Source organism: Hippoglossus stenolepis, chromosome 22, assembly GCF_022539355.2.
Source record: "Hippoglossus stenolepis isolate QCI-W04-F060 chromosome 22, HSTE1.2, whole genome shotgun sequence".
Classification (NCBI taxonomy): domain Eukaryota; kingdom Metazoa; phylum Chordata; class Actinopteri; order Pleuronectiformes; family Pleuronectidae; genus Hippoglossus; species Hippoglossus stenolepis.
Genome location: NC_061504.1, coordinates 10,697,556 through 10,723,498, shown reverse-complemented (window position 1 = coordinate 10,723,498; position 25,943 = coordinate 10,697,556). Strand labels below are relative to the sequence as shown.

The 25,943-nt window shown below is 41.1% G+C and overlaps 1 long non-coding RNA gene across 1 annotated transcript in view; it reads right to left on the bottom strand.

The window, feature by feature from the left end:
• The window catches only part of LOC118101802, a 41,497-nt gene extending 15,867 nt beyond the window's left edge, over positions 1 to 25,630 (bottom strand). The window contains exons 1-2 of the long non-coding RNA XR_004694590.1: positions 25,479 to 25,630; positions 17,565 to 17,644 (exon numbers count right to left, since the gene is read on the bottom strand). This is a non-coding gene — a long non-coding RNA (uncharacterized LOC118101802). The remainder of the gene's footprint in view (positions 1 to 17,564; positions 17,645 to 25,478) is intronic.
• Positions 25,631 to 25,943: the final 313 nt, after the last annotated feature.

The following is a 25,943-nucleotide window of genomic DNA, read 5'->3' as shown; positions in this document are numbered from 1 at the left end:
TAAACAGGGGATAAAAAGGGGGTTGAAAGAGGAGGATAAAAAAGATGCATGAAATATTCAAAGGGACTGTGATAAAGTGAAGCTGAGGAAATAAAGGGAAGACGGTTCTGTGAGAGAAATCGGAGATCAAACACCCTGAACCTCCCTCTGCGATATTTCACACATTTAGGATGCAAGAGATTCCCGAGGCCTGAATCTAAAGCACCAATCAAATAGTGTGAAACATTCGCAGGAATTGATTTAGATCACCTGATTAAAAAGTTGAAACATTGAAAATGTCTGAAAACTTCAGCTCAGTAATAAATATGAACGACTGAGTGAATCCCAGCTGAGTTTGGGCAAGAGGCAGGGTACACCATGTAATGTTGTGCTAAGCCTTTTTCAGACATTAACCCCCAGCCTAAATTGTCCGGACATTTTCTGGAGTTATCCCTTCACATATAAGAAAGCAGCCGGAGATGGTGCGGGTCAAGATGAGGACATGATGTACAAAGTGCAAATCATGGTGTTTTTGTTTGCAGCACAGCAACACCGGAGCTTCTACATTCATGACACCTCTTTTTCAACCCTGAGATATTTGCATTGTTATTGGTTTGTTCAGTTTTGCATTCATCGAGTGTTAGAAATTAAAATAACATCACATCCACTCACTCGCTGTGAATTTTACTGCTGTATTTTCACATTGGAATCATGCAGACTTTTGATCGGGCATTTTACTGAGAGGCTGGAAGGGAAAGTTCTGGACAATTGTGAGGAGCAACTGATTTGGACATTTGCATTCGAACATACATCTGGAAAACTTCCAGAAAATGTCTGGAGTTCAATACATGTCTAAAGGCAGCTACACAAACAACCATTCACAGTCACAGAGCCCCCAGTTCACCTAACCCCAGTCGGCATGTCTCTGGGCTGTGGGAGGAAGCTGGAGAAAACCCACGCAGACACAGGGAGAGCAAGTGAAACTCCACACAGACAGACCCTGACAGAACAAGTATTCAAACCTTCCAAATGCTTGTACACTTTATTCTTGTGCCATTCTTCTGCTATTCAATGCACTCTGTTTCACAGCAGATGTCACAGTCGAAAGAGGTGCAAAATTAACAATGGGATCTGTTCTATTCCAGTGAGGCAGCATTAACAACATCAGGACCCTGAAACTGAAGAAGCTTAATGACATTCAACCATCATTAATTTTAGTTTTTACTCCCCGGCTTTTCTTACTCTGACATGTAGAAACGTCTCGTGTGAAAAATGATTCCGACTTGGGAGCGTTAACACGTTTCTTCCAGAGTCCGACAGAGCTGCCAACACGAGTGTAGTGCAGACTCGTGTTTCCTCCCTGGATAAACCATATGGGAGTGATTGATTGATATATTAGAGATAAAATAACAGATATTACACCCACGTAGAGATTTCCCCGAGCAGAATCTTAAGAAGATGAAATTTTCATCCCGAGTGCCGACTCTTAAATATTTACTTACGTCCTCCCTGAGGGTGTGAATCCCTCAACACTTATCTGTTCACACTTGATCTATATGTGCTATATGTTTTTCTCACATAGTTTGGGTGACTATCACAAGCCAAGCCTGCTGCAGGGTCAGGTCACCAACACGGTTTCTAGCAGTCTGAAAAGTCTATTAGTTTTCTCCAGCCTGGACGAGATCCTGGATTTATCACGAGCAGACATCATCTCTGTAGAGAGAGAAAAAGTTATCTGGACCTTTCTCCTTAGTCCATCATGTGATGAGCAGCAAACACGTATTAGTTCATTCACCGCCTGGAGTCTGCAACAACACTGACTTCTGCAGCGGGCAGCTATCAGCTACCTCCATCAGCCGGTGTTATACAACAATGTGAACACTACAGCTGGGTGGAGGAGAAGTTTGAGTTTCCTAAAGTTAAAGTTCGTAAAGGAGAAAAGTCGGAGGAACAATTCTGGAAATAAGTGAAGGCAGAAATGAGAACGCAAAATTAATCTGAACGCACAAACCCTATGCTCAACAATATATCCCAGGATTTCTTTGTTAAGCTGTTCTCAACTCCATTTTCATGAAATTTCCCAGAGGGGCTTTATGTGAGAAGGCGAATGAACAAGTCAGTTGCTCAAGAGATTTTCCAAAACTCTTCATGTCAGACCCCTCGTAAAATGTCCAGGAAATTTCCAGGTGGACCTATGTGAGAATACAGCAACAAGCAAATGACACGAGACTGGAAGAATACAATTATCTCAGGATAAAAAAGAGGAGCCATACACGTAATAGACGCAGACAAAGATGTCAACTCGGGAAGACAACAAGACTCGAGAGCTTTTGATGACGAGGGTTGACGTCAATGTCAATGAGGGGTAAAAAAAATACATGTGATTTCCGCAGGGGAATTTACACGTCCTGTCTCCTTCATGCTCTAAACAGGCGCCACCCCTCGCCTGAATGTTCAGGACATTTTCCTGTTGTTGTGAACACGTCTGACCTGGACAATCTCATTCTGCTTCTTCATATGTGAAAGGCAATGTCCAGAAAATGTTCGGACCCAATTTTTGGGACATTTTCACATCTGTAAATTGTCAAACAAACTGCACAGTGACACTGATTCGAAAGGAACTACCTTCTTGAAAATATGTAAATGGATCTTCAAATGTTAATCTGACCAAGGGCTGTAGTAAGAGGAGTCTTTAGGCCAGCAAAGAACCCACAGCAACCTCTATTACTTTAAATGTCAGGAACAATCCAGCTAGAAGTCAAAACTGAAACTCATCCCAAAACGAGTCAACCTGCAGCGTGCTGAGAATCAAATATTCATTATCTCACCGTAAGAGAAACCTATGGATCAGTCACACTGATGCTAACAAGGCCGATATGGAGTAGATGTAAGAGACAGAGGGTGAGGCAGAGCAAACACTGCGGCAGCAGCTGCTCTCTGCAGCACGGCCATTAAGACGGGAGGAGGCAACGCTCCAAGGAGGAGGCATGTAATGAATGTGCATCAGTGGCGCTCCTCAACATCTGCGCACCCCAAAGCCCTGCCATACATTCACCTCCTCGTACATACATGCTTTCATCTGAGTTTTTGTTTGTTTGTTAGATTGTTAGCAGGATGACAACAAAAATTCTCAACTAATCTCCACAAAACAAAAAAAAGATGTGGTTTGGAAGCACCCATTAGATTTTGGTGCAGATCCAGATCTGCGGTGGATCCAGGAATATTTTTACCCCTTTGTACAACATTGTGAAAGAGCAGTTTTCATTGATTTCGAAGAGAATAATTCATGTTTCTTGGTGAAGGTAATCAGGCATGTTTAGGGCAGGGATATTTATTTGGTGAAGATCCAAATAAAAATCCAAATCTAGTGAATTTAAATAGAGTTTCATAGGGAGACTGCTGGTCCTTGGTGGTGCTAACTCTACTAAGTGCCATTCTAGTTTATTTCAAACTTTGTGAAAGTGGGAGCGACATGGGAAAGGTGGAGGTGTTACAAAGTAAAAACTCAGGAGATGGAGACGGAGGAAGAGAAAGAGAGAGATGGGGGGAGTGGGAGGAGGAAGCGCACCCCCTTCCCCCCTCCTTCCTCCCCCGCCTCGGCACCTCCACCCCCTTACAACTTTTCTTTGGGGGCTTCTTATAAACCAACCATCTATCTCCATTATGCCCCTGAAATTGCTATTTGTCGCTTTGCGGGGAAGAAATAATCAATATGTCTTGTGGGGGCAGCGAGCGCATTAGAGGAAGCAAATTGATGTCTCTCGCCCCAGCGCTCCTCACCCAGCACACTGCACCACAGCTAATGGGAAGCCTCGCTGGCTGGCAGACAGGGAGCGAGCGTGCGTGTACGTGTGTGTGTGTGTGTCAGTGCACATGAGTGAATGAATGAGCGAGTGGTCAGGCAATTGGGAATTCGTTAATGCAAAGTGAATGCCAGTGTTTGTGTGCTCGTGTGTGTGTGCGGTAAAGAACGAAAGCATCCAGAGTGTGTGTGTGTGTGTGTGTGTGTGTGTGTGTGTGAGTGTGTGTCCTGTCTGTTTGTGTGTGTCCAGTGGCGACAGAGCCTTATCTCTCACAGCCATCCGGTGTTAGGTCTTCGGGCTGTCAGAGGCAGATAGCCCTGTCACTACTGCAGCATCCCCCTTTTTCCCAGAGAGCCTTGAAGGCTTCCTATGCCGACTGACACACCAGAAAATCCCCACCTGATAAGTGCATTGCAGACGGACGTGACTCGGGCACCGGTCTATCTCCTCTGCCTGGCTTTTATTTCATCACACTTCTCTATATCGGCCTCGATCACAGGCCGGGGAAAAGCAAACATCCTTTTCTTGATATTTTAAGAAAAGACGTTCTTTTGAAAAAAAACTGTTTTTCATCCAGCGAGAGCAAATTGTTGAAGTGTTCTGTCAGTGTTGAGCCTTGTCGATAGTGCCTGTTTGTTAGCACAGACCTATAGCTAATATAACAGAACAAATATATAACAACCTACCAGTGTGACTGAATCAAATCTGGGAGCTGCACTTGAACTTCATGGCACTGTGAAGAGCCAGAGGCAGATTTTCATGCAGAGGCTTCTGGCCTTGATCTTCAGAAACAACTGTATGTGGTGCACTGGCAAAACCACGGGACCTTCTGCATATATTTATAAGTTTACAGGCAACTTGGTGCTTTTGTCATTCTGATTAGTATTCAGTGCACGGATGACAAGAAGCTCCCGACGTTTCTTACTTTATATCTCTATTTGTGTTTAATTCTACAGTGCATTTTTCTTTTTCTGAACTCACTCATGTATATATTTATTCATTTTTCTACTTCCCTACATTTGCCACGCTCAAAATTATTAATTAAGACAATTAAGAAGATGTGAATGCAGAATACAAATGCTTGCACACAGATCAGATAATTAGGATTCAGTGTTTTTGCTTTGCTTTCATAAGTTTGAGACCGAAACAATTAGTGTTGTGATACATGCAAGGTAATGTAGTCATTTATCAAGAAAAACTGCAAACACTTGCACAACTGTGGATATCCAATGGGATTGTTGGTCAGACAGAATAAGCAATTTGAGGATGTCATGCAGGGCATTAATCAGGGTTGTTTATCATTTAATAGAATAAACTGGTGTTTAAAACACGTTGCATCTCACCACAGTTTATTCAAGAGCTGCTCTCTTTGGATTAAATCACAAAATCTTGTTGTATTTGGCTTAGTTGGAACCACAAGTGTCCATTTCTTTTCATCACAAGGGTACAACTCATCAACAGATCAATCAGAAATTAAAATAATCATCAAATCTTATCATATACATCTTCATATATATCAGAGATATTTATTTCTGAGTGGCTAGAAGAGTAAAGATGACAAAATGTGAAGGGGTGTTAGTAGAATTCAAATCTCGTTCATGATGTGTGTCCCTGTCTGTTCTGCACAAATGCAAAACTGACACTTTGGAATGCAGCAACAGAATAACATTGCTGTCATGGCATTATAATGTGAGGAATGAATATGTAAATGGTGTGACTGATACTATGAAAGTCAGGGTATAAAATCAACTTCCTGTCATTCTTTCATAAACGTGCACACACGCACGCAGACGCACGCACGCACACACACACACACACACAAAATCAATCTCTGGCGGTGTCACCGGAGTGCTCAGATGGCTACGTGTCTCATCTCAGACACAGGACGGGAGGCGTCACAACAGGATTCTCGATTATCCATTTATTCGCTGCAGAGGGCATTAGGGGCCTGTCAATCCTCATTTACCCAGACTGCACTTGCACAATGCGAGACGCATGACCACACACACACACACACACATTTGGCGTTGGCCACATTTAGCATGATGGTAAACTCTTTCTTAGTTTCTGAATTCTTCAACCAAAACACTTTGGACTCTTCCTGTTCGTTTCCTAGTGGTGTTTCACTATTGAATGATTTTAGACATGTATTTTTATTCCTTTATATTGTTTATATTCCTGTCCTTATATTCTGTATAATTTTGTGGAGTATCCTCTTTTATTCTTATATTTTGTATAGTGTGTTATATGGCTGATACCTTTTTAATGTAACAATGGAATTTCCCAGTTTGGAAACCCATCCATTCATCTCCACACTTTCATTCTAAAGACAATTGGAAATAAGAGAAACATGGCACGTCACCACATCAGAAAATCAATATTTGTACGTGGAGTATTTTCGAGACCATTAGTAGAGCAACACCAATATTTTCTTGTAATATCTTTTCAAGTGTCTTTTCATCGCACTGCACATCCCACAGTTCACCTTTCAGTCACACAGTGCCTCCTCGTCTGCGGTCTTTCTTTTGGGGATTTTTCTTTTGATAAACTTTCTGTGCGCAGTTTGCCAGCGTGCGTTCCCTCCAGGTGCTCTGGTTCCTCACGCAGTCCAAAGACAGGCAGGTTTGACTTTGGATAATTGGAGGCACTAAATTGCCTTTTTCACAGCAGACGTCTTGACTCGACTATGGTTTCAACAAAAAACATTTGATAGTTTACTGAGAAGTGCTTCATAATTAAATGTTTTAGACACTAAAGAATTACCAAGTGTCACTGATAGGTACATGTCTTCCATTAGCCGTTTTCTGACATGACCTGCAGGTAAAATCTGGAGAATTTGGTCCGGACTTTACCCGGACTTTGTCTTTCACACATGCACAACGCAGCGGGAGGTTCTCTGCACAGACATGTTCACAACAGCAACAAATCCTCTGCATTATTTAGGTGAGGGGTGGGTCAATTTTCCAGTAAGTTAGCCTTGAATTAATTACCTGTTGCCATTAAAACAGGCTGAAACATCACGATTGACGGCTGAGACTGACAAACGATTGGTCGAGAGCGTGTATCAGCCAGGCCTCAATTCAGCGGCTCCATTTCCCAATCGTTACTGCGCAAGATGGCGGCATTAGTGGGGTTATTTTAGCTTCATTTCTCGATAATGGGAGGAAGTGGACAAACGGTGTCCATACAGTCTATGGGTGGCGCTGTGAGCTAACATGTCTCAGTTTAGCATGTTAGCATGCCAACATTTCAGTACAACAAACCTAGCTACCCCTAGAGCCGGGCTTATGCAAGCATGGCTAATACGTAGAAACCACCTTTAAATGCTGTCTAATGGGGACCGACCAGCTTTTATATTGGATGTTATAATAATACACAGTTTGAAAGAAGGAAGAATAAACACGAGTATTTTCGAACCAAACTTTCGATATTTCTTTGTTATGTTTGGATTTGCAGGCAAAGCTCAATCTCCAGCCCACTGCAAAACTGTCTTCGGTGTCTCCCACAGTGTAACACAACATTGTCAGAGAAATAATTCCACTACCAGCTGCATGCGACAAACATAACCATTGTGCGCCGCCGCGGGTTAATTCGCGGCTTTGATGGATGCTGAATCAAGGCCGTCGCTGCAAGCACAGAAGAAACCATGGCAATTAGAAAAGCCCTGTGTGTGAGAGTTGGCTGCTGCATGCACCGCTGGGTATAAATGAGTCTAGCAGCCTGGGCAACGTAGGCAGGGCTTTAACACAACACCACAGACACGCCTAAGACTCCCATTGTGCCTCGCACTAATCCATTTCCACCCTAACAAGCTGCTGCCTCCGAACCCAGCCATCCAACCACAAGCCTATCCACCGTCTGCTGGGCTTGGTTCAGCTCCAGTATCCTGACTTTCGGCAGCCATTTTAAGCTTCCTCTGGCAACACTTGTCCACCGCTGTGTTGAAACAAAGCTGTAATGTTTCTGCACCGAAGAGCTGCTACTGTACTTGTTTGAATTCATGTGTTCACTGTGGTTTTTACTGAACCCCGCGTCGATTCATCCGTTTCTGATTTACACATCAAAATTGAGAGTCTCACATCTCAGAGGAAATGAAAACACATTTACATAAGATTTTGCATTGCAGAAGTGTACGTTTTCACATTGGACTGATAAAGCATAAAGGAGAATTATTTACTAGATCAGAAAAGTCTGAATTATACCCAATCTATAGTCAAAAGCTGTCCTCTGCATCACCTTCAAGTTTTGTTGTTTTTCTCCCTCATGCGCTGCATTTTGATTACTTCTATAACCTCCAGATATTTACACTTTTCTTAGAGCGTGGAGACTTTTTTTTTTTTTTTTTAGGATAAGAATTATAAACAGCTAGAACAAAATGCAAAATGCCCCCCCCTTTGTGCTAATAAAATAGCCGAGACACACCATAGAGAAATCAATGTGAACAGCACAATTTATTGTCCTTGCAGCCAACAAGATTACCTCAGGTGAAAAGAGTCGAGTAGCCCAAAAATTAAAAAATTAAAAAGAGCATCCAATGCCCTTTTGTTTTTGCCTGTTTTAACAACATTTTTATGAAAGTAAATAAGTAAACGAAGGAGACACAGTTTCATTCCGTGTAATCTACAACTTTTTAAACAAAGTGTGGTGTACATTTTCCCGGTGGCCCATCTTATCCCACTTGTTATCAAGGTGACAAACTTCCCTGTGGGCTCGAGCACCGACGGCACAGAGACACTGGGTGTGATGAGATAAAATGATGTAGGAGGGATGAGAAATGCGATTTCCGAGGTATGCAGGGGGTGGGGGACAGCTTCAGGTGACTCAGCAAAGTGAGACGTCTATAAAATGTGATGTCTGAAGAGCAGGATTGTTTTGCTGTTACATCTGTTCAGTCTCATGGTGATTTATGTAATACGGGACAGGTGTCATTAAAATATTCGGTGAAAAAGGCTGTTTTGCTACAGTGCTGCTGTACAGGAACGTATGGAAAAGTGTGAATAATAAGAACAGTGTTGCCTACATGAAAATAAGTTAAAGTATAAATCACAATGCGTGTTTCTGAAAAATTTGAGATGTGAATTTCAAACACAAGCTGTCATTTTGTTTGAGATTAGGCAGAGGCCAGTTCAACTCAGTGTTTCCTCAGCAGTTTGCAATGTATCTCAGTTTAAAGAAAACAATCTAAAAGTATAGAAAGACAGCATTGACACTGTCACCATTACAATATTATTATTTGTATAAATATATTTGTATGCAGTTACTGAATCTCATTATTGTAAAGTTGCACAGTTTAATCAGTAAAAGTCGGTTTTCTCTTTTGCTGGAAGAAACTGTAAAATGAATCTGTGCGTTGCCACTGAGGCGTTTGAGAATCACATTAGTGATATACTGGCTTTCTATTTTAAAAATATGACTCATGGTCAGGCTTAAGGTAATGTACAGTCAATTATTTAAAATGAGATTATAAAAAACGGAAGCAGGCAGAGTTTTAAATTGTATTTCCTGCACGGCCATGCAATTTCTCTTTAAAAATCCAAATGAGACTAGAACATTCATGTGTCAAACGCCACAGGGAAGATAAAAGATGTGTGCTAGGCCTGAATACAGTTGAAATATGGTTTTATAAATGTCCTATATTCTGTTATAGAGCCCCCTTTAGTTGAATAGAGTGAGTAACTGGTTGAAATGCCCCTTTAGCGAGTTTTAAATCCATAAACACCTGTTAATCTTGTGTCTTTGTTTATCTGCTTCAACAAAATGAAAAATGAATGAGCAAACTTTGAAGAAGTCAATAAGCACTATCGTGCTAAACAGATACCAGAGCATTAATGTGACATATTTTTGCCTCACATTTCACAGCTGCTCGTGCGACTCTGAGCTCTTCAGTGTCGGTCCGTTCAAAGTAAATGCTTCTCGGCACAAAGGCAGACACGGAGAATATGAACCGAATAAACTCCAGACAATAAAAAATGCAGCACATCACTGACTGCTGGGCCCGAGCTACGCATGGGGGGGCTTATTGGTTTAATTCTCAAAATACACTGAGATGGAAGACTGCATGCGAACAAACAACTGAAGGGGCTGTTTGTGCATGTTTACGTGTCTCTGCCATCTTTTCCGACACGTACAGCAGGCCTAGTGCAAATATTAGCACTGCAGCTATTGGGAAGCAATCTGGCTGACACCATATTGTTTGGGTTTTTTGTGCCGAAGCTTCAGTAAACAGAGCTGAACAGACACTGAATGTTGCCTCTGTTGTTTTGCTGCTCCAGGAGAGTTTGTGCTGGTAATGAGCTGTAAGTTCAATGGCTGCCATCCTCGCTGTCGCTATGCCTTGGCTGGCTTGTGCGGCGCATTGGAACAATGGCATCATTTGTGTGCCGTTTCAGTTGAATGTCATTTTGTTTGGAGCCGGTGCACAACAGCACGGAGGGTGGCATGTTGGAGGGAACCCATTACATCTGGGTGGCAGCTAATCACCTCCTCTGCCTTTTAATTCCTGTATAACCTGTTTTTAGTTAGCTTTAGTCATTGTGTCAATACTCTTTACATTTATTACATTCAGCAAACAAATTGTGTTGTTTAGAGTGGAAGCCATTGTTGTCATTGGACAAGATAATAGAACGAAATGCTGAGCGCTACTCCTGATCAGTGTCAGACTTTGTTCAGCGTTGAGTTAAATTGACGAAATCAGATTGTGTGAAGAGTTTGTTGGTGGAATTAAAACTCCTGTGGTGTGTCAAACGTGTTACTGCAGGAAAAATCTGATTTCAACTGGACTTTTCAGAGCAATCGTGTTGTATTGGATTTAAAGCGATTAGCAACAAAACAATTGCAGCCCTGTAGCTGTGATTGACGACAAGGGAAACCAATTCAATCTGGGGAGTTTATACTGATAAGAATAAGGACTTATGTTCTACAGGTGATTTTTAAGCCTCTTTCTAATATTTTTTGGACTAATTTGACCATTTTAGGGGCATAATCACAGAAATTAGGAATTCTCCACCAGAATTATGTCGCTGGCACCAGACGATAATTTCAAGGGATGAAAATTGAAAGAAATTAAAGTGAAGCAAGAAAGTGACAATATAAAAGTGTGGGGTTTTTAGTCAGTTTGGTTGGTGGTCAGATTCTTCTATGAATTTGTGTGCTTCAATTTAGACTCAATCAATATTTTTTAAATCCTGGCTGTCAGCAGCACAAGACTACAAATGGTTCCTTTTCAAATCTTATATCGATTGCTCCTAAAGTGAGAGCGATGGCTCATAGGAAATTATAAATGTGCAAAAATCACTTGGGCGGCTGCAGAACAACCGGTTGATTCAAGTTTTGAAATATTCTCACTACATAAACCTGTGGCAAACAAAACAACTGGCAAACTTGAAGTTAAAACTTTCTTATCAAACATTTGCCAGACAAAGAGCAATATTAGCATTTATAAGGAGTCATGTCTCTGGCCCAGTCCAATATTCCCTCTGCTGTTCCCTCTGCTTTTGGTCTCCTCCAATTCCTAAAGGGAAATGTAGCTGTAGATGATGATAGGGGACTGGACCCAAACAATAAACAGCCTGTAACCCCAAAATAATGAGCTGAAAGAAGCTAAAGTAATCCGTAGAGCTGAGTGTAACTGTTAATAGAAACACAAATTAGTGCAAGTTCAAAGATAAGTAACAAAGACTTGACTAATTACAAGTTTGTTTTTAATAAACTTCTTTTAAAAGTGACTTTTTACTGGAACAAAATGGCAGTAGTACGTTTAATAAGACGTGCACTCTGACATCTCTGCACCGATGTATCAGTATGTCTCACACACTCACCACACAACACACAACACACACACTCTCTGTGGTCCTGCCCTTTTGAACAGATGACTCTCCCTCAGTGATAGTGCGAAGCCTCTATCTGAGGCAGGAGCGCTGACGCCTATTAGATCTATAAATCATGTTAGCCGATGGGTGAGGGGGTGCAGGGGGGTGCACAGAGAGCTCAGGGTCGTAAATCTCATTACCTGACTGCTGACAACCCCCCGCTCTCACCCCCACCGTCTCACCCTGTCCTCAATCTCTCCCATTATCAGCTGACCTTGACCGCCAATCCAGACACTTTACACTCAATCAGGGCTGCGGAGAGGGTGCGTGTGTGTGTGAGTGTGTGTTTACCTGGCATATTGGTGTCATATGTGTCCCATTCCCTCTTAAATGAGGCTCTTGGATTTTGATGAAGATATCACTTTATTCTTGCTCCTGTCAACTTGTCATAATTTTCCTTCCATCTCACTTGTCTGTCACTATTAAAGATGAATGAATACACACACACACACACACACACACACACACACACACACACACACACACACACACACACACACACACACACACACACACACACACACACACACACACACACACACACACACAAACACACATATCTGCATGTTATTTTTACATCATATAGGACTGAACAATCAGTGCTTCTCCGAAAACAGAAACATTTCTCATCCTTTTTAAAATTAGCAGCACAAAAAAGATGACAACAAAAAAAAGATAATTTAACTGTGAATTCCACGAAATGAGTTTTTTCTTTTGTTGGTCAGAATAAATCTTACGGCTCCAGACGTTTTATTTCTTGTCTGTACTGTGGTGTGTGAACAGATGCTTCGTCCCTCAGTACTGGTTGACTGAGACAATCTCCAAGCTACTGTGACATGCACATCATGGTTCATTTACAGTCTAATGACTAATGTAGAAACACAGACCTGCGTAAAGCTGTTTTTTTCCCCTCATGTAAACTCCAGACAATGTATACACAATCAGGTCTGGACATTGTTTGGAGTTGCCCTTTCACACATGCCGTGCACCACTGGAGATCGTCTGTGATTCATTCTCATCTACTAGAAAAAACTCTGTTTGGTTTGGGGGGGTGCCTGTAGTTAGATTGGGGAGCAAGCAAGGGAGCAGGACATGACGCAAAAACTGCACTCCTGAAATTGCAGTAATTTGTTTATAACAACACAACAGAGGTATTTCCATTTGCATCTTCATGGAAACTTGTGCAACCGGTTTTGAGATTCCAGAGGCAACATTTTTTAATAAACATTATTTTAACCATGCAAGCGACACAGTTTTAGTCTCTTTGGACTGAAATACAACTCAGAAATTCATGGTTCCCACAGGATGAACCTTACTGACTTCAGTGATCCCTGGACCCGCCCATTGATGCTAATAATGAAATGCATTAAACCTGCTAAATATCAGCATGTTAGCATTGTTCTTGTGCGTATATTAGCATAATGTTGTTAGCATTTGGCTCAAAGTACTCAGCCTCACCGAGCAGCTAGCATGGCCGCAGACTGTCTTCTTTAAATTAGTTTTTTGACTTTGAATCAGATCTGCAAGTACAAAGCACAACTGTCTTGAATGTAATTTATCAAAAATCAAGATGAAAATATGAAATTATATTGTGTCAAGTATCATTTTATAATGTCAATAGGTTGCAAAGCCTGATATTTTTAATATTATACTAAGTGGTATTATACCACTTGTTGACTTTTTTTTAAACCTCACACAACCTGTTTGGAAAAAACGTACTTAGATAATTATGTGGGTGAAAAAAGTCAATTTGAATTTAAATTGGAGAGGCAGAATAAATGAGGGGAACACATTCCCACCAGAAATATTGTAATTACATGGCCTGTGCTTTGCCAACTGCACGCTGCTACTCCCTGTTTTACAATGAAATGGCATATTACTGTTGTTCATGAAAAAAAAATGATTCAGTTGAACTTGCAGTGATTTTCTGCTTTGCACAATTTCAGCCAGCACCTCTTGGCTCTTTCTCTGACTCCGAGTAAAGCTCATAACTTTACACCTGTTGACACCACGAGTCTGCACAGATGCGCCGAGCTTGGACGGATGTGGAGGCTGCGCCGCTGCCAACAATCACAGCTCGTACTACGGAAATATTTCCTCTTGGCAGCCACGGCTACATAAACTTGGCAAAACTTTGAGAAACAAAAAAAGTCCCATGCAGGTCACACCGGGTGAAATGTCTTTTTGTTGTGTAAATCAAGCCTCTGGCACTGCCCTTGGTCTCTCTGATGGTTGTCTGAGATCTCCTACTGTGTTCACGCTACCAGCACCAGTGAAACAGACATAATGAATGTAAGACTTCCACACAGTGTCTGGCGCTGCTTGCAGTCTCCATATTTCTCCCACTTTCTGTCTGTTGTCCATTCCTCTCCTTCCTCCTCCTCTCTCTCTGTACTTTCTCAGCGACTCGCCCTGTCAGAATCTCACTTGTAAAAACAGATATTTCACAGCACGTCACCTCAGGAAACACAGTAGTGTGTCCTTATGTAAGCAACTGTCTTTTAAATGAAACAGAAATTATCTTAACGCTGACACAAAAATGTGTTCAATCAGAATTAATTAAACTGAAATCAGCCCTGTGTAGAAGGGGGGGATAATTCAGTGTGCAGCCTATTTCTCCGTTCAACATTTCTTCAACTCTTTTGCTGCCTCCTCGCATGCATCTTAATGGGTTTTCGTGCCTGGAGCAGATTCAAGGCCGGAGCGGGGATCTGCTGCATTGTGGTATATCTGGCTGCTTCAATAATAACTCATATGACAACACTCTCGGCTATCACACAGCCCCCAAACTATCAGTGTTCCACCACTGTGCCTTTGAGAAGACACGTTCAACCTGAATAATTTAGCCGCAGTAGTCAGTGAGCGAGTTCGCCCGGAGGAGGTTCCTGAAAAGTGCATCATGTTCCCCTCCAGGCACAATACATGGGCTGGTGACAGCTTCAGTCATGTCTGAGAGCTGAGGATGTGCCCAACACTAATCACTTGTAAATCCAGGTGTATCACAGTGTAATGGAGAACATGACTCTGAGGATGAGGGTCTCTGTGTTCCCCGATACTAACGAGGAAGTCGATTCGGAAATATTTCAATGCAACAAATGGAGAAATACAGAATACCAGTGAATGATCTTATATTCAGTAGATATATGTACACGCCTGTGTGGATCGGGTCTATGCATGGAAGGAGGTTATGGAAAACTGAAGGTCGCTGACTCATACCCGCAAAATTTCAATAAGAAATCATGCAGACCTGCAGGTAAAGCAGCTGATTGGTTGATCCAGCTCATGTTGGAATTTGAAACAAAAAGTGACCTACCTAAGTCAATTATCACTATATGTCTCTATAGAGAGACATGTGCGTCCAGTAAAACATCCGGATGATACTCTGCTATCGTAGTGTACTTCCACCTTTTCCTTCATATCAAAGGCGATGTTGGAAACCTTCTCAAAATCTGCTCATCCCAAAAATTTCAGTCGACAATCCACTAATCGCCTCCTCAACAACACACCCACCAAGTTTCAAGTTGACTGGATAAGTGGTTTAAGATCTAAATACAACTTTTTACAGCAAATTATAACATGATTATTATACAACTTTTAAAACGTTCAAAAATAGATCTTTACACTGAGTTTATTAGTCAAATCATCTGTATTCCATTCCTTCCTGGGGCGATGCTATCATGCATCAAGCCGACGGCTAGATTCATGCCAATCAAATAATAACAATAACAAAAATAATAGCATTATCTCCCATTTGTCCTCTATCTGTGACACACACTCAGTGTCCTGTTCCGCTCTGTAACGCTCCCAGGACCACCTGAGGGAACCACATCACAGGTTTGTTTTTCCTGTATCTGCTCCATCAGAGAGCAGCAGGCCTCATTAGTGTGTGGCCCCTGTAGGGTCCCGGGGCCCCGCAACCCACCGAGCCAACCTCCAGTCGCCCCTTGGGCTCTGAGCCGCAAACACAACAAATCACTGGAACAAAAACGCGTACTAGCATCCCTAATGCCCGAATCTTTACACTTCAAAAACACAATTATGCTAATGCCAGGAATCATTTGCCATTCCTGCTCTGATTTAATGCAGCCTTTTAGTGGGGAAAGCTAATTAGAGGCTTTAATTAACATGTGCGACACAAACTGAAGAGAAGTGCGAAGGAGCCTGTCGATCATGGAGGAGCACAGCGAGAGCGCTGAAAGAGGGAGAGCGAGAAAGGGAAGTCTGAAAGCTATGCAAATGAGGCGAGGGAGCGCCACGGGGAGGCGTGAATCTCTGCCGCTACAGCAGTTTCTGTAAATATCACCGTGACCCGTAGACGGAGTGGAGTCATCTCATTAACACAGATTGGAAAGTGTCACCAGAACTCAGCCCACGAGGGTCAGTGCTGATACGATTCAACCTGCGCTCCGTGAGGGTGACATCATTAAAAACTGTGGCAAAACGCGGGACTTAAGAGCACGGCCAGTAAAGCAAATAACTTATTCCACTCACATCATCTTTTCTGGTATAACTACCAGAGGGTGGATGGTGCAGTGCATTGCTGGACACTGCTGTGCCTCTATTGCTGCAGAATACATGCTGCCTGATGCATATTGTGATTGCATTTCACACAGTGAGCGTGCAAGTGTTTGTAAATTAAAAGGAAACAAGCCGACACAGGAGTCATCCCATTAACACCGATTGTGTGGTGAACTCTGCATTATTGTTGCACTAGTTGAGCCCAGGATATCATCATCATTACAACAGGTAGATACAGAGAGTGAAAATAATCACCTCGGCTTTTTGCAGCACAGCAGTTCTCCCCCGGAAAATAAACTAGGCCTCAAAAATAGAAAATAGCAGAAAATAGGAAAAGTCAAGGAAATGTGCTGATTAACTACTTGGATTTTCTTCTGTTTTGACTTAAATTCACATTTTCACTGCTTCTGCTGCACTTTAATATCCAATACCCAGACATTTTAGGGCTTTATTCATTTCTCCTTTTTATTAATTAAAGCACCTCCTGTGCTAATGGTTCATTTTGGAGTTTCAACAAAATTCTGCAGCTGGGGAGGATGTAATTTCCATAATAGATAGTTCTGCTTTTAAACTATAACCTCCTGATTAGTCAGATATGTATTACTGGGGAATGACTTCAACAATTTTAACCATTCTCTGAATAGTATTTTCCATTTCTTATAAAAGTCATTTTCAGGCAACTGTAAAGTTTTATAAATTAACTTTAATTTGTTTTTGCACATTTGATCAAGATACTTAGTCACAATATTGTTTGGTTGATTTGGTCTGAACAACAATGCTCATTTAGCTTTATTATATTCCATTAAAATGTCAATTTTTTCTATATTCTGAAGGAAACAGTAATTAAGGGCTGTGATCTGTGAGACTCTGCAGTAGAAGTCTTGATGCTTCTACTTTGCTGAATCTCTCAGTGTTGCTATCTGTCTACATGGCTTCAGTCCAGTAGAGGCTCCTGTGGATTTCCCCTTGGGGATCAATGCAGCAGCGGGGGGTGAAAGAAGCGAAACCTGCAGCTTCTCTGATAGATACATGTGAACCACTTTAAAATGGAGAGAACCGTCCAGATAAGTCCTGAAGTATTGATCATCTCTAAGTTTCTGACCTACTTGGTGTACTTTTACATCGAAGTCCACACTCTAATTCCCTATTCACGGATTAAGTCAGCAAATGTATCATTCATATTAATTGATATACAGACGAGTGCTGTAACAGGGACGTAATGAATACATAAGCAGAGCACTCCAGTTATAAAACTCTATATATACACTGAAGGATCACTTCTCTTGTCCCGACACATCGAACACGGCTCCACCTCATAACGTCTGATCTTAACTTGGGGCTAGCATCCATCACTTCACGGATCTTGAGGAGAGACAGTACGAACAGTGAGGCTTACCTGTGTGTTCAGGACAGTCGGTTCTCTGACAGGTTCAGTCACAGCGGAACACGCTTCACGGCACATCGTGTCTCCTTGACCTGCAGACGAGATGTGCAAAATGGTTTTAAGAAAGAATGAACATTTGTGACTCATGCACTGAAACATTAGGGCACAGGGCGAGTTGGGCTTCTGTTACATGCAGTATTCAGATGGTATTTTTCTATCCGCATATACAACTAATGCACTCAGTGTTTACACCAGCTTATTGCTATGGTGTGGATTTCTATCAGCTTCAAAGTGAACGATAACAGTATCTGTTGTGTTATGCCCCAAGTGGCCAAAAGGGGAATCGCAGCTATTGTAATCCCTTGACTTGTCCATCTTACATTTGTGAAGCTGCTGGCTCAGAATTATTCATGCAAAAACCTTAAAACAATACACTACAAAGTCTATTACAAATGATTATAATAAAACTTTTGTTACTGTGTTTTAGAGTTTATTTCTAATTGGGCCCTAGAGCTAAAAGTGGAAACCTTGATTTTCAAGGATCAGGATTATTTCATGTTTGCTGAGTGTTTCTACTTCAACAACATGTATTAATGAGCAGTTTTTCATCAACGTGCATCCTGTTGATTCATCTATGAATCAAATATTTAGCACCAGTTGTTCGGCACAGCTAACGTCTGCAGTCGCAAAGAGACAAACAAGGTGCTCTTGTATATAAACACCCAGATTTAACAGTGTGGCAGGGTAACATTCATATTCACTTCGGAGCATCTCGCTCAAGGTCACCGACTATTAAGTAGTCGGCCCGTAAAATATGTTTCTCAATAATATGATACAGCAGAAACCTCTTTGCCTGAGGACATTAGGAGGAGATGAGCTCATACCGAGTCTAGGAAAAAACAAAAAATCCCATCTGTCTTTAAAAGGACAACTTTTCAGCAGTAGTGGAATGTGACAAAGTCAATTATACAAATTATTTCTTGTCAGTGAAAATAATTCTTGTTCCCAACTGCATTTGTTTGTTAGTTACTAGGATTACACAAAAACAAATGATGGACTTCCACTAAACTTGGTCATGAGAGAGCAAATACAATTTTGGTGCTGTATCAGGATCCATGATTTTTTTTTAATTTCTTTAACATTTTCGTTGAATAATTGATGGATCTTAATTTAAAATAATGATATCGGGGGCTGATATTTATAGATTTATGCAATTTGGTGCGGATCCAAGTAAGAATCTGGATCTAGAGAATATAAATGAGGTTTCATGAGGCGACTTGTTGGGTCTTGGCGGAGGTGTGAACTCTACTTGGTGCCATTCCAGGTTTTACCGGTGGCCCTAATAGTTGGAACTTTTGAGAAACTTTGTAACTTTATGTACATTTTGCTCACATTATTACATTTTGAATTCTTGACATATTTATTAATTTAGTTTAACATACAGTGATACTTAAGATCTGAATACTTTTTTATTATAGCCTCCTAAGTTTAAGGAAGATAACCCAAGTTCATATTCAGGTCATGGACCTGCGGTGCAATAACAACTAAAATGTTTGTATCTCTAAAGTAGATGCAGATATATGAAAAAATGAGGCCACCACGTAAAAGCGCACATATATTTCTATTAGTCCTGAAAGACAATAAAGAGAAATCTCATTATGTCGGTAAACAGTATTTCATAGCGCTCATGAAAAAATCTATATAATGTAGAGAGAGAGAGATGGAGCTGAAAAAAAGCAAAATGGTAGTGTTGCTGAGGTTGGCATCAGAGGGGCCTTTATAGTGAACTTGATTAAAAGAAAATTGCTTTCAAGTGCTCTCAGCAGGCTGGGAGGTTGAGTGGGAGTGCTCTCGTGTGCAACGCTGGTGGAGTTTCACAAACTAGGCTTTCAGGGTGAGGAAACAAGATGAAGAAATGCTTTGAAACGGCCTGAGGACAAACAATGTGGAGGCACTAGTGACACGGTGGTGCAATATTACTGCCATTATCATTTTCAATGCATTTTCATTTACATGCCATTTCCCAGACTGGTGAGATGAAATACATTCTGGCCTCAGAACTGATTCTTTTTTCCCAGCACCCTCTGTATGATGACAAGACTTCAGGTTATTATGGAGAATTTTTTTTAAATGTTATCTTTTATAATTTTGTGTTTTTTTTTTTTACGATTAAACTTTTTTTCATGTTGCTTCTCACTGTAACGGAATAAAAATGTCTCCAATAGTCCATGGGATGAAAAATATAAATGAAATCCCATAATTGTGGATTTTAGCTTGTTAAGTATTCACCTGACAGGAGTGTCAGACAGATGGGGTCTTCAATTTTGGAACCATCAACTTTTTGTAATTTATTCCCCCTTGAATTCAAAGTGACATCAGGAGATCAAATCCTGTGCCTGATTTCCATGAAGCGTTCACCTAATTGGCTTTTAAGGCGGGAGGAGTGGGAGCTGGTGAATAATTTAACTACTTGGTTTTAAAGTCGTCTGAGTTGAGTTAAACTTTCCTTGATTTTTTTCTTTTTTTAGAACCACTATGCAGAAATTAAATTTTCATCTGATTTGAATTTTACTTTCAGTTTCTCGCCCCTGTTCTCATTAACACCTATTGTCAGGCAGGTCATGTATGAAGCGAGCTGCAACACCAAAGAGATTCTAACATACAGCTGTAGCTCTCACGGTGTTGAAGAAGAAAACAGACTCAAAACAATGAACTCTGAATTATATTCACCCCATCTTCACCCTAAAAGCATATTCATCTTTGTTTGTTTGCTTTATGGGTCGAACTGATCAAAGAAACCTTCGAATAATGAGGATTATTCACTTTCATTTCCCTGCACTGGATTTACTTTGATACACACTGGTTTAGCACACAAACATGTTCACTGTATCTGAACATCGTCTGAAATGCATTAGCATATGCACTGTAGCACAGTAAACAATGATCCCTCAGAGATTTAACAACAAATAGGCTTCTTAGTGAATAATTTAAAGTGTTTAATGAGTTTATTTCCCCAAACATACTGTAAGCGTGTTTGCTCTTTTGTCATTGTGGTTGTTATTGTGTTAATTTTGTTGATATTATTAACAATTGGAGAGGCCAGATAAATTAAGTTTGAATAAACTGCACATTTGTTGAAATGTTTTCTCGGCAAATATGAGTTTCAGTTTTATAATGAAAGATCTTAATATCCTGATATAAAGAGCTTACGTATTAAATTTTACATTAAAAGTTGGTAATTGTAAAAATTTGACTTGTAATTACTGAGATTTTAATGAGAAGATTGACACCATACATTCACATCTGCATGTTAAATATTAAGCTGGAGCAAGCGACAGTTAGCCTAGCTTAGCATAAAGACTGGAAACAAAGGGAAACAGGTAGCCTGGTTTGTTCAAAAGTAACACAGTCCACCTACTACCACCTACGAACCTCACCTATTAAATCCAACCATTCTTTTTAAAATACAATATCCAACTTCGGCCGACTCAATTAAACAATAACCAAATCATGTTCACAGATGAGGTAATGTATTAAAGTTGAATTCACATTAAATGGAAATTATTAGTCGTGTTCCATTACGAGCGACTATTACAAACAGTGGAAGGAAAAAGCAGCCGACTGGCCAACTGGCGAGCAGTGTGTTGTTCCTTCATCATGTCATTTGCCCCAGAAGTTAAAGGAGAGAAACGATCTTGAGTAAAGTTTGTGATTTCTGTTCAGTTTGAACATTGTTGTAAAGTCAACAAGAAGTCAACAAAAATACGGTTTATGACATAGGTCTAGTTGCTTTTAGACATTTTAGTGAAGAATTGTTACATATTCTCTCTTTATGTTGGAGAATCTTTTAATTTGAAATCCAAGAGATTTTTATTTAGCCTCTGAGCTGAAGCTGACAGCAGCCCGTAGTGACTTGGCATTCGACAGGACATGTAGCCCACAGACAGACACGGAGACGAGACGGGACACTTCAGTGACCACGCTCAGATGGGTGAAATTCCCCGGTCCAACAAACTCATCCCACACGATCGATGGCTGCTGTGACAACGGCCCCTCTCGTCACAGGCTGGAGAACAAGCTGTTGTTGAAGGTCTGAGAATGGTAGATAGGCCCCGGAGGGGAGGCTTGATTTACGAGCCAGAGTCAAGATGGAGGCACGGCCGCCCACGTACTGTAGACGGCCTTCCTGCAGCATCAGTCTCCCTCTCCCTGCCTGCCTGCCTGCCACTTTACTGGTCCTCCCTCCAGTGCCCATTTGCCTGCCTGTTGACAGCAGCAATGGGCTGGAATGATATATCACTCAGGAAAAAAACCAAACATTTCATTGAGTTCTTTACTTTAAGTTTGATGCTGAAATCCTACATGACACCTTTACCTGGTTTTATTTCTTTCTTTACAAACTTGATGTTCAGATAGATAATGTACGAGCAGCTCTAAATTTAACATGCCACAGCTGTCTGCCACTGGGAGGAACAAACTGGTGAAACTCAGGAGGTTAACTGTGTAACCTCCCTGAGGAGAAACACACAAGGAATTACTTTGTGGAGGACATATCACCCTCAGGTGATCATATGCACTCAGCGGTATCGGTCGTGTCAGACGTTAGGCAGAGAAGAAAACAAATATATCAGATGGTTCAGAATCTGCAGAATCAGTGGGGGTGATTTAGACTTGGGGATTTTGTTCTCATATTTCAACTGATTTCAGATAAGAGCAGAAATATTGCACAGCACACAGAGAAAAGATGGTTTTGTTTTTCTGTATCAGTCTTAGATTTATAGACTTGTGCGTTCCTACAGACACTATCTCCACAGACTCCTAGGCCTGTGACAAAAAAAAAGGATCTTTTAAAAATCAGCAATTAATTTTTAGATTAACTGGGGGTTTTTTTAAGTAATAAAATGTCACAAAATCATGAAGAAATGTCCAAAGCCCAAATATATTCAATTTAAAATATGATACAAAAAAAACGAAATGCAGTAAATCCTTTTCAATCGACCTCTTACCTTCAGAAATTGGGTTTTACATGAAAAGAAGTCATACAGATAAAGTGAGATTTAAGTATTAATCTTATAAAAAAATTATCAAATCTACTGGATTTGTCTTGAAACTTTTACTTAAATGTTAAGAAATACCTTATTAGTACATGTTTAGGACTCCAAGTATTTTAAAAGCAAAAATACTTATCAATTATTAAAACAGAAGCCAATCAATCAATTTTCTGAAAGGCAACTAATTGCGTCGTGGTCCATACATTTTACTTGTTTAAAATCCTCTTTAATAAATATATAAGCTTTTGGACTTGGTTGATGTCGATGTGGGAGTTGATACAGGACTTTGGATTTGTAGTATTGTTATGACACACTCACTGTAAAGTACATTTTTGTCAGTAAAGCAGCAGCAGAATCATAAAAGTGAAATATAGACGGAGCCCAAATGGCGTTTGAAACACCTTTGAGAAATCTGATCTGTCGTGAGCATGTTCAGCACTTGACCACATATTCTGGCGATGTTCTTCCCAGCCCGGCGTACAGTTGCACTCCCATCCCCCTCTTTAATTTATCGGGCTGCTGTTGAGCGAGTGAAGACACCCTGCCTCCATCTCTCTCCTGAGCCGTATCAATATTCATGGGTCTGCCGGGTGCGTTTGTGCGATGGCTGTCTCATTAGCCTTTGATCCCCTTGCGCGAGCCTTGTCGGAGCGTTGCTGCGCCAACAACAGAGCGGCGTTTGAAGTGCAGAGAGAACAGCTGCTTGCATTGATCTCCATATACTTTCTTTGCCATCCACATGCCCGTCCACAGATGCACAGATGCTGCCCACAGGCACATGAATTCATGCATCTACTGTAGGGCTACACTTTGGTACAGTCTGACCTCTGCAACACTGCAACTACTGCAGACGCACCCTGTTCACAACTGTTTTAGAGCATGTAATGTCATATATATATATAGAACAGAAACAAGACGACGATTAATCGATATTGATAAGCGATTAATCTGCCTTTAGACTTCTAATCTAAAAACCTAGATCTAATATCGTTGAGTTTTGGACGGTTGGTCGGAAAGAACAAGAACCCTGAAGAAATCACATTCGACTCTGGAAACCTGAACTGACTTAACATTGTTCTGACATTAGATTAATCGATTTATCACGACAATTGGCAGATGAACAAATAATTGTCCTCAATAATAACTTGCAAGAGATTAAAGCAAATCTACAAATGATATGTCATCTTATTCTAGGCATGTAGGAGAATAAATATTTAACCCCAAGGTCTTATCAACAGGTTTTATGCAAAACAGACCATCCCTGAATTTTTCATGCAGGGAATAAAAAAACGCAGTTTGAGCCGAGATTACACAGCGAGTATTAATGAATGTGCTGAAAATTCATATTGAGGTGTTTTCTTTTGAGATAGAACCGGTAAACCACCAAATTATTATGCAAGTTGGAGCAAAGTGGTTTGTAAAAGGCACTTATTTGCTACCACGAGGCAGTGGAGATTATGGAAATTACAGAATTACTTGAATAGGGAATATTTTAATCCTACAAACAGTCAACAAGTGCATTTGGTTTTTTTAAATGCATTTTACAGTACAATCCACCTTTTCTTTGTGAATTACGAAGTGTAATTTTCTTTAAAAAACAGATGAAGCAGCCAAAATGACATGACATCATGTGCTCTGCAGCCACAGCACAGCTGCTGCTGCTTTGTGAAGACGCCTCTGAAAAACACACGCTTTTTTTCACTTCTTGAATTTTACAGGAAATGCTGGATATATAAAACACAGTTCAGATTACATATCAGACTCACAAGCCAGAGTGCTTTTAAAAAGACACTGAATCTCCAAAATACTGCAATCTGTTTTTACAGGACAATTCACTTCATCTGATGTAATGTTAAGATATTTTCTGCTGTGCAGCCGCTGAGGAGAGGGTCGTCCAGCTAGTATGACATCATGACACCTGCACAAAGACAGCCCCTGCGCTAGTCCACTCAATAATTCTCCACTCTGGTCTGAGATGCTATCTGCTGCGCGGAGACCTCAGTTCAAAATGAAGACCAGGAGCTCGGCCGGGCTATTGTTCCCCTGAGGACAGGTTAGCGGATCAATACTGCGAATGTGCCTGATAACATTAGGCCGTCCTTAATGGCACTAATGAAGAGAGTGGTTGACACATACTTAGGAGACTTGGGTTGGAAAAACAGTCTGTTAGCGGCGGAGGTGGTTTTAGACATTTGTCACAGTTTAACACGTATTTTTAGAACTGGGCTGCACAGGAAACTGTATTCAGTCATTATTTCTCAGCATGTAATAAAAGATAAAAGACTATTTATTAAATTACATTAAGATTAAAAGAGCATAACCCGGCAGGAGAGAACAGTAACAGGTGCATTTGTGCAGAAAGAACATTTTATATCAATAATTTACTTCAAAATCAACACCTGACAAAAGATGGGAGTTACAGCGAGCTTTGGTTGTGCACGTGCAAGTGAGAAAGAGAACAGAAGCTCATGGCGTTGTGTTCTGTTCTGTTCTGCAAACCAACTACATACTGAATAAAAGAACAGAAACAGCATCTGAGCCTCGTTTATGATTCAATCAACTCTTTTCTCTGTCCTTTGTAATGTCAGGTGAACGAGTCTGATTACAGGAAACGTTATCAGTCTTCAAATGTCACTGAATCTACATCTCAGCAGAATCGCTGCTGACATTTTGATAAATCAGACCCTATTTTGCACCATCTACACACACATATACACACACACACACACTGTAAAGCCTTGTACTTGGCAGGAGCTTTTCGCACACAGACTCACTACTTAACACCCTCCCAGTGCCTGACTGCTGCTGGTTCATGGTCCTGATTAAGGATAAAAAGAGGAGAGGCTCAGACGTGAGGCAGCGAGAAGTAACGTACCTCAGAGTGGACGTCTTGGTTCTTTAACTTCAGGAGCTGCTGGGATGCACCGCTGAGGCAGGACTGTCGGCTCCTTCTTCTCCTCTTCTCTCCGTGTCGCTCCCGGGATGGAGACTCAGGAGGAGAGCTGCTCCTCCGCTGCCTCCTCCCCGCCTCTGGCTCGCAATGCTACCGTCTCAACCCCTCTCACTATCATACCTCCCTCCCGTGCTGACCCCCCCTCACTCCTCCTCTCACTCCTCCCCTTTTTCTAACCTGCTCCCTCTCGTCGCTCCCTTCTCAAACTCCAGGGTGACAAAGGAAATCAGGGCTGTAATCACTATAGTTTCTGCTGCTTTGATTAAGTAGAAGCAAAATGTCACACAATTTTGGTAAAGTCCAAAATGCTAATGTAACGTTAGACAAAGAAAAACCTATTTTTGACACGAGAAACATGTGTTGATATTTTTGCCTGGAAAATGTGTT